This window comes from Salmo salar, chromosome 12 (assembly GCF_965601325.2).
Source record: "Salmo salar chromosome 12, fSalSal1, whole genome shotgun sequence".
Taxonomy (NCBI): domain Eukaryota; kingdom Metazoa; phylum Chordata; class Actinopteri; order Salmoniformes; family Salmonidae; genus Salmo; species Salmo salar.
Genome location: NC_138302.1, coordinates 92,821,494 through 92,835,629, shown reverse-complemented (window position 1 = coordinate 92,835,629; position 14,136 = coordinate 92,821,494). Strand labels below are relative to the sequence as shown.

The 14,136-nt window shown below is 46.3% G+C and overlaps 1 protein-coding gene across 7 annotated transcripts in view; it reads right to left on the bottom strand.

Annotated features, from left to right (window-relative positions):
* LOC106566024 (neuron navigator 1) overlaps positions 1 to 14,136 on the bottom strand; it is a 108,843-nt gene that overhangs the window by 62,819 nt on the left and 31,888 nt on the right. The window lies entirely within an intron of this gene.

Here is a 14,136-nt window from a genome sequence, read left to right as displayed (position 1 = left end):
AGGAACAGTGGGTTAACTGCCTTGTTCAGTGGCAGAATGACAGATGCTTACTTTGTCAGCTCAGGGATTCAATCTAGCAACCTTTTGGTTACTGGCCCAACGCTCTAACCTCTAGGCTACCTACCACCCCTTTCTGTGAGTGATATACATCATTTAGTAGACTCTTTGATTCAAAAGCATACATTGTACGTATGGGTGGCCCCAGTGGGAATTGAGTGATGACTTGACATCATTGAGACGATACAGAGACAGTTGACATGCCCCCAGGGCTACAGTCATATCATTAGTTACTGGTCTGTTTATCAGACATGCCCCCAGGGCTACAGTGATATCATTGGTTACTGGTCTGTTTATCAGACATGCCCTCAGGGCTACAGTCATATCATTGGTTACTGGTCTGTTTATCAGACATGCCCCCAGGGCTACAGTCATATCATTAGTTACTGGTCTGTTTATCAGACATGCCCCCAGGGCTACAGTGATATCATTGGTTACTGGTCTGTTTATCAGACATGCCCCCAGGGCTACAGTCATATCATTAGTTACTGGTCTGTTTATCAGACATGCCCCCAGGGCTACAGTGATATCATTGGTTACTGGTCTGTTTATCAGACATGCTCCCAGGGCTACAGTCATATCATTAGTTACTGGTCTGTTTATCAGACATGCCCCCAGGGCTACAGTCATATCATTAGTTACTGGTCTGTTTATCAGACATGCCCCCATGGCTACAGTCATATCATTGGTTACTGGTCTGTTTCACAGACATGCCCTCAGGGCTACAGTCATATCATTGGTTACTGGTCTGTTTATCAGACATGCCCCCAGGGCTACAGTCATATCATTAGTTACTGGTCTGTTTATCAGACATGCCCCCAGGGCTACAGTCATATCATTGGTTACTGGCCTGTTTATCAGACATGCCCTCAGGGCTACAGTCATATCATTAGTTACTGGTCTGTTTATCAGACATGCCACCAGGGCTACAGTCATATCATTAGTTACTGGTCTGTTTATCAGACATGCCCCCAGGGCTACAGTCATATCATTAGTTACTGGTCTGTTTATCAGACATGCCCTCAGGGCTACAGTCATATCATTGGTTACTGGTCTGTTTCACAGACATGCCCCCAGGGCTACAGTCATATCATTAGTTACTGGTCTGTTTATCAGACATGCCCCCAGGGCTACAGTCATATCATTGGTTACTGGTCTGTTTATCAGACATGCCCCCAGGGCTACAGTCATATCATTAGTTACTGGTCTGTTTATCAGACATGCCCCCATGGCTACAGTCATATCATTGGTTACTGGTCTGTTTCACAGACATGCCCCCAGGGCTACAGTCATATCATTAGTTACTGGTCTGTTTATCAGACATGCCCCCAGGGCTACAGTCATATCATTGGTTACTGGTCTGTTTATCAGACATGCCCCCAGGGCTACAGTCATATCATTAGTTACTGGTCTGTTTATCAGACATGCCCCCATGGCTACAGTCATATCATTGGTTACTGGTCTGTTTCACAGACATGCCCCCAGGGCTACAGTCATATCATTAGTTACTGGTCTGTTTATCAGACATGCCCCCAGGGCTACAGTCATATCATTAGTTACTGGTCTGTTTATCAGACATGCCCCCAGGGCTACAGTCATATCATTAGTTACTGGTCTGTTTATCAGACATGCCCCCATGGCTACAGTCATATCATTGGTTACTGGTCTGTTTCACAGACATGCCCCCAGGGCTACAGTCATATCATTAGTTACTGGTCTGTTTATCAGACATGCCCCCAGGGCTACAGTCATATCATTGGTTACTGGTCTGTTTATCAGACATGCCCCCAGGGCTACAGTCATATCATTAGTTACTGGTCTGTTTATCAGACATGCCCCCATGGCTACAGTCATATCATTAGTTACTGGTCTGTTTATCAGACATGCCCCCATGGCTACAGTCATATCATTAGTTACTGGTCTGTTTATCAGACATGCCCTCAGGGCTACAGTCATATCATTGGTTACTGGTCTGTTTATCAGACATGCCCCCATGGCTACAGTCATATCATTAGTTACTGGTCTGTTTATCAGACATGCCCTCAGGGCTACAGTCATATCATTGGTTACTGGTCTGTTTATCAGACATGCCCCCATGGCTACAGTCATATCATTAGTTACTGGTCTGTTTATCAGACATGCCCCCAGGGCTACAGTCATATCATTAGTTACTGGTCTGTTTATCAGACATGCCCCCATGGCTACAGTCATATCATTAGTTACTGGTCTGTTTATCAGACATGCCCCCAGGGCTACAGTCATATCATTAGTTACTGGTCTGTTTATCAGACATGCCCCCAGGGCTACAGTCATATCATTAGTTACTGGTCTGTTTATCAGACATGCCCCCAGGGCTACAGTCATATCATTAGTTACTGGTCTGTTTATCAGACATGCCCCCATGGCTACAGTCATATCATTAGTTACTGGTCTGTTTATCAGACATGCCCCCAGGGCTACAGTCATATCATTAGTTACTGGTCTGTTTATCAGACATGCCCCCAGGGCTACAGTCATATCATTGGTTACTGGTCTGTTTATCAGACATGCCCCCAGGGCTACAGTCATATCATTAGTTACTGGTCTGTTTCACAGACATGCCCCCATGGCTACAGTCATATTATTAGTTACTGGTCTGTTTATCAGACATGCCCCCATGGCTACAGTCATATCATTGGTTACTGGTCTGTTTATCAGACATGCCCCCAGGGCTACAGTCATATCATTGGTTACTGGTCTGTTTATCAGACATGCCCCCAGGGCTACAGTCATATCATTAGTTACTGGTCTGTTTCACAGACATGCCCCCATGGCTACAGTCATATCATTAGTTACTGGTCTGTTTATCAGACATGCCCCCAGGGCTACAGTCATATCATTAGTTACTGGTCTGTTTATCAGACATGCCCCCAGGGCTACAGTCATATCATTGGTTACTGGTCTGTTTATCAGACATGCCCCCAGGGCTACAGTCATATCATTAGTTACTGGTCTGTTTATCAGACATGCCCCCATGGCTACAGTCATATCATTGGTTACTGGTCTGTTTATCAGACATGCCCCCAGGGCTACAGTCATATCATTAGTTACTGGTCTGTTTATCAGACATGCCCCCAGGGCTACAGTCATATCATTGGTTACTGGTCTGTTTATCAGACATGCCCCCAGGGCTACAGTCATATCATTAGTTACTGGTCTGTTTATCAGACATGCCCCCAGGGCTACAGTCATATCATTGGTTACTGGTCTGTTTATCAGACATGCCCCCAGGGCTACAGTCATATCATTAGTTACTGGTCTGTTTATCAGACATGCCCCCATGGCTACAGTCATATTATTAGTTACTGGTCTGTTTATCAGACATGCCCCCATGGCTACAGTCATATCATTAGTTACTGGTCTGTTTATCAGACATGCCCCCATGGCTACAGTCATATTATTAGTTACTGGTCTGTTTATCAGACATGCCCCCAGGGTTACAGTCATATCATTAGTTACTGGTCTGTTTATCAGTCATGCATGTGGAGGTGATACTGTAGGGGTTGTCTTCTTGATCCTGTCAAATGTACCTTTACTAGTGACCCCTCCAGTGATGGAGGCCTCCCGTATTGTCCACAGCTTGCATAAATTATCTATTTTCAAGAGATGGTGTGTGTGTGTGTGTGTGTGTGTGTGTGTGTGTGTGTGTGTGTGTGTGTGGTGTGTGTGTGTGTGTGTGTGTGTGTGTGTGTGTGTGTGTGTGTGTGTGTGTGTGTGTGTGTGTGTGTGTGTGTGAGGGGAAGGGAGGGCCTCCTCTGTTCACATGTGGCCCCAGACTCGTCCTGGCCTTGGTGAGGATATATAGAGTAGAGTGACTCCTCCCTCTTCACTGAGCCGTGGCCCATAAAGTCTTGACCCCGAGCAGTGGTCCTACTAAACTATAATCCCTGCAGGGCTTTTGGAAGGCCCGGCCAACCAGGCCCAGACCCAATCACTCTGCACATGCTTTATGTGGGTCAGGAAGGCATTGCACTAGGCTGGCCAGGAAAGTAGGGACTGACTGTGGAGAAGTGTCCAATGTATGAAGGAAAGATAAATTGAAGGCAGACTGTTCCCTTCTAAGAGGGCCAGTATTAGATGACTAAAGGCAAATACACCTACTGTACTATACGCGTTCCCTTACGGGTGTGTAGATGCTTGGGGGGGGGGGGGGGGGGGGGGGTCTATTTCCTAGCATGTACAAATATTTTTCACCGTTGCCATGGAAATGACATTGCCAGAAGAGCAAACTGAAACAATGGATTAGCTAACATGTAGGAACCCATTCTTTGCCTTTAACTGGTTAGCACATACTTTAAATGAATCTCTCTGGGCAGTTTCTGAATAGTACTGCATTTTAAACAGCATTATATATGCATTCTGTGTGGTAATCTAACTGAGCATTGTGTTTGTTGTTCATCAGAAACAAACACCATTAACTTTGAAATGACTGATTGCATTCTAATGACCTCAATCAATTTAAATTGTCATGACCTCCTGCAAGTCTTTGTGCCGCGATTATTGATATCAGCTCAGAAACCATCAAACATGTCTGCCATAGAGGGATTCAGAGAGAATTTCTATCAATAGGTACGAGCAGGAGACATCCAGCTCCCACTCGCCCACTACACCGTTTCATGTTTGCATGCAGAACAATCTACTTAATAGCGTCAATATGAAGCCACTTCATCCTCCACAAACACAGCCACATACACACACACACACACAGAGCTACACACACACACACACACAGAGCTACACATACACACACACACACAGAGCTACACACACACACACACACAGAGCTACACACACACACACACACACAGAGCTACACACACACACACACACACAGAGCTACACACACACACACACACAGAGCTACACATACACACACACACACAGAGCTACACACACACACACACACAGAGCTACACACACACACACACACACAGAGCTACACACACACACACACACAGAGCTACACACACACACAGAGCTACACACACACACAGAGCTACACACACACACAGAGCTACACACACACACACACACACAGAGCTACACACACACACACACACACAGAGCTACACACACACACAGAGCTACACACACACACACACAGAGCTACACACACACACAGAGCTACACACACACACACACACAGAGCTACACACACACACACACACACACACACAGAGCTACACACACACACAGAGCTACACACACACACACACACACACAGAGCTACACACACACACACACAGAGCTACACACACACACAGAGCTACACACACACACAGAGCTACACACACACACACACACACACAGAGCTACACACACAGAGCTACACACACACACACACACAGAGCTACACACACACACACACACACACACACACACACACACACACACACACACACACACACACACACACACACACACACACACACACACAGAGCTACACACACACACAGAGCTACACACACACACACACACACAGAGCTACACACACACACAGAGCTACACACACACACACACACACACACAGAGCTACACACACACACACACACACAGAGCTACACACACACACACACAGAGCTACACACACACACACAGAGCTACACACACACACACACACACACACACACACACACACACACACAGAGCTACACACACACACACACAGAGCTACACACACACACAGAGCTACACACACACACACAGAGCTACACACACACACACACACACACACACACACACAGAGCTACACACACACCACACACACACCACACACACACACACACACACACACACACACCCGAGCTACACACACACACACAGAGCTACACACACACACACACACAGAGCTACACACACACACAGAGCTACACACACACACACACACACAGAGCTACACACACACACACACACACACACACAGAGCTACACACACACACAGAGCTACACACACACACAGAGCTACACACACACACACACACACACACACACACAGAGCTACACACACACACACAGAGCTACACACACACACACACACACACACAGAGCTACACACACACACACACACACACACACACACACAGAGCTACACACACACACACACACACACACACACACACACACACCAGAGCTACACACACACACACACAGAGCTACACACACACACACACACACACACAGAGCTACACACACACACACATACAGCTACACACACACACACACACACACAGAGCTACACACACACACACAGAGCTACACACACACACACACACACACAGAGCTACACACACACACACAGAGCTACACACACACACACACAGAGCTACACACACACACATACACACACACAGAGCTACACACACACACACACAGAGCTACACACACACACACACAGAGCTACACACACACACACACAGAGCTACACACACACACGCACACTACCGCACACTGATACACAATGCACAGCCGAACAGTGGGTCAGAGGAGGAGGGTTACCATGGCAGCACATCCTGATCCATGTGCCGCATGATGAGAGGCGTGTTGCTGCAGCAGCCTTCCTTTCCCCTTATCTTTCCTGAACTGCTTTCTCTCACACACACACACCTAGCTGGCTACAGTCCACCAGCCCTGCACCACCACGTTCCCCCACACATTACATCACCTAACCTTATCGCACAATGGAAAGAGTGTGTGTGTGGGGGCATAGATAGCCTTATATTTAGACTAACACAGTACTCCCATTCCACACAATAATCTAGGCTACTCATTGATGCCGGTAGGCCCTGCCATAATCGATACCTTGCCGTGCAGTCAAGCGCTTTACAGCTGGTTCTGTAAACAGGGCAGAATCTGAATCCAAATAAAATGCTGACAGTCATTAGTTTTCTGTCTGAAAGTCTAAATAAGCTTTCAGTAATGTTTTGAGTTAATCAACGTCTGCCAGGAAAAGAGAGTAAATCCCTTGGTCGTGATAAACAGAGAGCATTCTGGGTGGGCCTCCTTTAGAAAATCTCCATGTTTGCATGTCCTGTTTGAAGCATTAAACCATTCGATCCATCAATCAAAGAACAAATGACCAAACAGATTATTCTCCTTTGAAACGAAGCGATTGGACATGAGAAAGTACCCATCAGGTTTCAACAGAACGCTGATGGCGCTACTTGGTGGGTCCAAGTGTGTAACCATAATTGACAGAGAAGTGCACCCCGTAACTCTGTTTGTAAAGATGGCATTGAATAGTGGGACATTGATCACTTCTCTATCGGCTTCTCTAACACATATTCATTAATAATGTCATTATTTATGTGTAACCCAATAAGTGGAATATGATTCACGGAGACCAAAACATGTAGAAAGTGTTTCAAATGGCTGCTAATACGATACTGGTAACGGTTAAACCATCATAAGCCTCCATTATTATGTGGTGTGAAGAGGATAACTATTCTGTCATTATAAAGACATTATGATTGTACCATACAGATTCCTACAGACTTAGTAAAGAGATGGCATCACATTGGAGTCTAGTTCAGATGGAAATGTATTTTATAGAACATAGAGTACCTTCCCTGTCATGGGGAATAATAGAGCCTGTCAGCTCTATGCATCATATTTCTACCTGAACGTTTCACCTGTTCTGAACACACCCTTGTGTGTTACACCCTTCCCTTCCATCTCTCTCTGTCCTCGTCACTCAGAGAAACATCAGTCAGTAAAGTGTAGACCAACTGTAGATATCACACAGCCATCAGTCAGTAAAGTGTAGACCAGCTGTAGATATCACACAGCCATCAGTCAGTACATTAAGGGTACAGTACTTAGTGAAGAAGTAATCAATAGACACTAGGCCACCAGCAATGTGCTGTAGGTCCAGTGCGCTCCCTAGAACCCAAACCCCAGAGATAGCATCCACAGCCACTTGCTCTGAATGTATGATTAGACCATCTGGATTGATAGCATGTAAACTGTAGATACAAAAGTTTATACGCACCATCAAATTAGTGGATTTGGCTATTTCAGCTACACCCGTTGCTGACATTAAAAAAAATCGAGCACACAGCCATGTAATTTCTATAGACAAACATTGGCAGTAGAATGGCCTTACTGAAGAGCTCAGTGACTTTCAACGTGGCACCGTCATGGGATGTCACCTTTCCAACAAGTCAGTTTGTGAAATTTCAGCCCTGCTAGAGCTGCCACGGTCAATTGTAAGTGCTGTTATTGTGAAGTGGAAATGTCTAGGAGCAAAAACGACTCGGCCAAGAAGTGGTAGGCCACACAAGCTCACAGAACCGGACCAGAGTGCTGAAGTTCATAGCACCAAAAATTGTCTGTCCTTGGTTGCAACACTCACTACCAAGTTCCAAACTGCCTCTGGAAGCAACTTCAGCACAAAAACTGTTAATCAGGAGCTTCATGAAATGGGATTCCATGGCCGAGCAGCCGCACACAAGCCTAAGATCCAGCGTCGCCTGGAGAGGTGTAAAGCTCACCACCATTGGACTCTGGAACAGTTGAAACGCATTCTCTGGAGTGATGAATCACGCTTCACCATCTGGCTGTCTGACAGACAAATCTGGGTTTGGGGGATGCCAGGAGAACGCTACATGCCTCAATGCATAGTGCCAACTGTAAAGTTTGATGGAGGAGTAATGGTCTGGGGCTGTTTTTCATGGTTTGGGCTAGGCCCGAAATTACAGCAGACAATGACATTCTAGATTATTTTGTGCTTCCAACTTTGTGACAACAGTTTGGAGAAGGCCCTTTCCTGTTTCAGCATGACAATGCCCCCGTGCAAAAAGCAATGTCCATACAAAAATGGTTTGTCGAGATTGGTGAAGAAGAACTCGATTGGCCTGACCTCAACCCCATCAAACACCTTTGGGATGTGTGGAACGCCGACTGCGAGCCAGGCCTTTTCACCCAACATCAGTGCCCGACCACACTAATGCTTTTGTGGCTGAATGGAAGCAAATCCCTGCAGCAATGTTCCAACATCTAGTGGAAAGCCTTCACAGAAGAGTGGAGGCTGTTATAGCAGCAAATGAGGGACCAACTCCACATTAACGCCCATGATTTTGGAATGAGATGTTCGACGAGCTCGTGTCCATATACTTTTTGTTCATGTAGTGTATGACAAAGTGCCTCAATTAAGTCAACAATGAAGCCCTTTCCTGCAGTCAATGACCAAAAGCTCCCTCTTTGGCCTCAAGGGAGGAAAGTTATATATATATTTTTCATCATTTCATTATTATTATTATTTTATTTTTTTACAATGGAAATCCGGTGTTTCTATGTCAAGCAGTTTTGTTATATTTCAGTCTTCTGTGATGTATATAAAGTGTAATGTTGGGATGCAAACTGAAAATGTAATCCATTTCACCTCTATATCTGACATGGTACAGGTGTCTTCTTTTTTTAAGTCCATAACCATGTGTGTGAGGTGTATATTTTTCTTTCAGAGTAGATTTGTTTAAGACTACCAAGAAACACTCTGTGTGGTCCTGATTTAGCCCATTGCAGTAAAAGGTTAACATCCTTACAGCCAACCAGGAATCAGAATACAGAACCACCAGAATAATAGATGTGAAAATTATATTTAATTACAGGAACCATTTTAGCTCAACATTCCCATGTTACCCATGAAAGTCAGACTTCCCTTTGGATATGATTGACATTATAACTATAGCTTCCATTCAGATAAAGAAGTCTGTACTAGGGATGATGGTGGAAAAGCTGGAGAAATGTTCCCTCTCCCCACCATCACATTGGAGCTGGTTGCTATGGCGACGCAAGAGAGGCTTGCAGAAATTATCTATTTTCAAGAGATGGGTAGAGGCTAATGGTTTCCAATGAGCTCAAATGTGTGTGTGTGTGTGTTTAGAGTTGTGTGTGTGTGTTTAGAGTGCTGTCAGCATTGTGGATTATTTTTGCATTTGAGTGTACAGTACCACTCAGATTAAATGAATTAATGGTTGCCAACAAGGACAGTAGTGTTACCAAAAATGCTAATGTGTTCAGAAGTATGCTGAGCTATGTATTATAGCGGGAAACTAAAGCATGAGTTATCTCTTCTATTTTTCAGACCTGGATTAGCTTCTCTCCTGGTAGATTAGCCTCTCCCCTCATTTTATTCTGGCAGATAAAGTGTGTGTGTGTGTGTGTGTGTGTGTGTGTGTGTGTGTGTGTGTGTGTGTGTGTGTGTGTGTGTGTGTGTGTGTGTGTGTGTGTGTGTGTGTGTGTGTGTGTGTGTGTGTGTGTGTGTGTGTGTGTGTGTGTGTGTGTGGTGTGTGTGTGTGTGTGTGTGTGTGTGTGTGTGGCAGTTGGTAGAGTATCGAGCTTGCAACGCCAGGGTTGTGGGTTTGGTTCCCATGGAGGACCAGTATGAAAAAAACTTTGGAAATGTATACACTCCGTATACACCCAGTTGCATACACCCAGTAGCACTGGATAGACTGTCTGCTAAATAACTAAAATGCCCATAGTCCTGGGTATCGACTGACCTTGGAATAGGTGGCACAACACAGGAGCTATAGGGTTTCTCATCATGGTCACCTTGAAATACTCACCTAGTGATTATTATTTAACTTTTGTTTAACCTTTATTTAGTGATTGAGGACATGGGTGGCCCAATGCTGAGCACTCACTATCAAGTATTTCTAAAATCATCAGACATAGTATCTCATTCTCACGCTCTATTTTACTTCAATCTGCCCAAGAAGCTGCAGATTAAATCCCAGTGCATGTGGAGCAGAGATAAAGCTGCTCACATCACACCAGAGAACTGGCCTGGATTCCCTCAGCCTCTCTCAGCCTTTCCTTTCCCTGCCTACTGACTGTCAACTAGGGAGAGGGAATTAAAGAGAGGATGTGACACAAAGGAAATGGGTTGAGAGAGAGAGATGGATGGGGGAGAGGGATAGAGAGAGAGATGGATGAGGGTGAGAATGAGAGGGGGAGAGAGAGATGGATGGGGGGAGAATGAAAGGGAGCGAGAGAGATGGATGGGGGTAAGAGGGGGAATTCTAAGAGGGAGAGAGAGAGAAAGAGAGAGAGAATGAGAGAATGAGAGAGTTTTGAGTTTGAAAGAGAGTGAGAATTAAAGGAGAGAATGCTGAAGCTGGCAGACAGAACAGCTGACAGACAGAACACCTGACAGCCTGGCACACCTTGACGACACATCTTCACACACCTTGACATCGTGACACAGCCTGACCTAGGACCTGACTGATGCCGTACCATGGCATTGATCGTTAGGCTACTGTTACTAATGGGCAGTTAGTATTAGTAAGTTAGTGGGTTATGACTCTGTTAAAAATGTAGCGGAGTACTTTAAACCAATGTCATACTTTATGTCAGTACTTTTTGCTTATGTTTTTTTGGTAGCACCAAGGGACTTGCTAAAACACATTTAGTGGAGGGGCAGGCAATGATTGTCTCTGTGTGTGTGTTTGTGTAAGTCACACCGTCCTCGGTTTCTGCAGTGAGATGTGGGTGTGAATGAATGAATGCCCACAGCTGTCTGTGACATGGCCAGCTCTGCAGGAGGCATGTAATGAATGTCATTACTGCACAACTCAGACGTGATCTGCACTCATTTAGACCCATTTAGAGATCCAGCTCTGGTTTCCTGCCAATCGGCCATCTTGGTTTACTATCGCTACAAAATGGAAGATTCCGTTCAAAAACAGGTCAGGGAAAATGTCTGGTTTCAGCACATAATTTCCCTAGTTCTTGGAATGGCGAAGAACAGAGACAAAATAGTGAAGCTGAAACTTTGGAATTACTCTGGATTCTAGACAATTTTTTAAGCCTTGTGTTTGCACATGTGTTTATTCACTAGTTGCCATATCCACCCAAAAACAAACACAACCACAACATATTTCATAGAACAATGACTTTCAGCCAGAGGGGGATCCACATTAGTAATACCAGATAACTCATCTGAGAATAATAGCTGATGATTCACATGCAAGTCGATACTCATCACAGCTATCCTAAAGGAATACTGCAGGACTTTATTATCAGGGTACTCTCTACTCAGCAGAAAGGTTTTAACAAAATCCAGATACGTCTCAGCAGAATCAGCCTGAGATGGTTGCTGCATGAAGCATAGAGCCTTGACAGACCCATGAAGCTCTGACAGACCCATGAAACCGTAACAGACCCATGAAGCCCTGACAGACCCATGAAGCTCTGACAGACCCATGAAACCGTAACAGACCCATGAAGCCCTGACAGACCCATGAAGCTCTGACAGACCCATGAAGCCCTAACAGACCCATGAAACCGTAACAGACCCATGAAACCATAACAGACCCATGAAGCCCTGACAGACCCATGAAGCTCTGACAGACCCATGAACCTCTAACAGACCCATGAAGCTCTAACAGACCCATCCAGGAACAAAAGTTACACTAGACAGACTGCTGAGGACAGCACTATGAGAGGGCTACTCCACACACAAGTGCCAACTCAAAGCCATTTTTTACCCACAACTATGTTGGTAAAAAGGTATGTTGTAGGATCGATTTGGTCCAAAGAACAAATGACCACAACTATCCATAATATTCACAAGGACTACATTAAAGATCATTTAACAGTAGGATGCAAAGTGAGTGTTACTGCAGAACTGGATCCAAGGCCTTCACAACGACCAGAGTAGGAGAACCACACTCACACCCACGACCAGAGTAGGAGAACCACCCTCACACCCACGACCAGAGTAGGAGAACCACCCTCACACCCACGACCAGAGTAGGAGAACCACCCTCACACCCACGACCAGAGTAGGAGAACCACCCTCACACCCACGACCAGAGTAGGAGAACCACCCTCACACCCACGACCAGAGTAGGAGAACCACCCTCACACCCACGACCAGAGTAGGAGAACCACCCTCACACCCACGACCAGAGCAGGACAACCACCCTCACACCCACGACCAGAGCAGGAGAACCACCCTCACACCCACGACCAGAGTAGGAGAACCACCCTCACACCCACGACCAGAGTAGGAGAACCACCCTCACACCCACGACCAGAGTAGGAGAACCACCCTCACACCCACGACCAGAGTAGGAGAACCACCCTCACACCCACGACCAGAGTAGGAGAACCACCCTCACACCCACGACCAGAGTAGGAGAACCACCCTCACACCCACGACCAGAGTAGGAGAACCACCCTCACACCCACGACCAGAGTAGGAGAACCACCCTCACACCCACGACCAGAGTAGGAGAACCACCCTCACACCCACGACCAGAGCAGGAGAACCACCCTCACACCCACGACCAGAGTAGGAGAACCACCCTCACACCCACGACCAGAGCAGGAGAACCACCCTCACACCCACGACCAGAGTAGGAGAACCACCCTCACACCCACAACCAGAGTAGGAGAACCACCCTCACACCCACGACCAGAGTAGGAGAACCACCCTCACACCCACGACCAGAGCAGGACAACCACCCTCACACCCACGACCAGAGTAGGAGAACCACCCTCACACCCACGACCAGAGTAGGAGAACCACCCTCACACCCACGACCAGAGTAGGAGAACCACCCTCACACCCACGACCAGAGCAGGAGAACCACCCTCACACCCACGACCAGAGTAGGAGAACCACCCTCACACCCACGACCAGAGTAGGAGAACCACCCTCACACCCACGACCAGAGTAGGAGAACCACCCTCACACCCACGACCAGAGTAGGAGAACCACCCTCACACCCACGACCAGAGTACGAGATGCCCCACCATGACTAGAGTAGGAGAAGCCCCCACAACCAGAGTAGGAGAACCACCCCAACACTAGAGTAGAAGAACCCCCACCATGACCAGAGTAGGAGAACCCCCCCCCCCCATGACCAGAGAAGGATAACCCCCCACAACCAGAATAGGAGAACCCTGAGTTAGACAACAGAATAGACCACAGGTGTCGAACTCATTCCATGGAGGTCTAAGTATTTAATTGATCAATAAGGTCACTGATTGGTTAGGAACTCCCCTCACCTGTTTTTTCTAGGTCTTAATTGG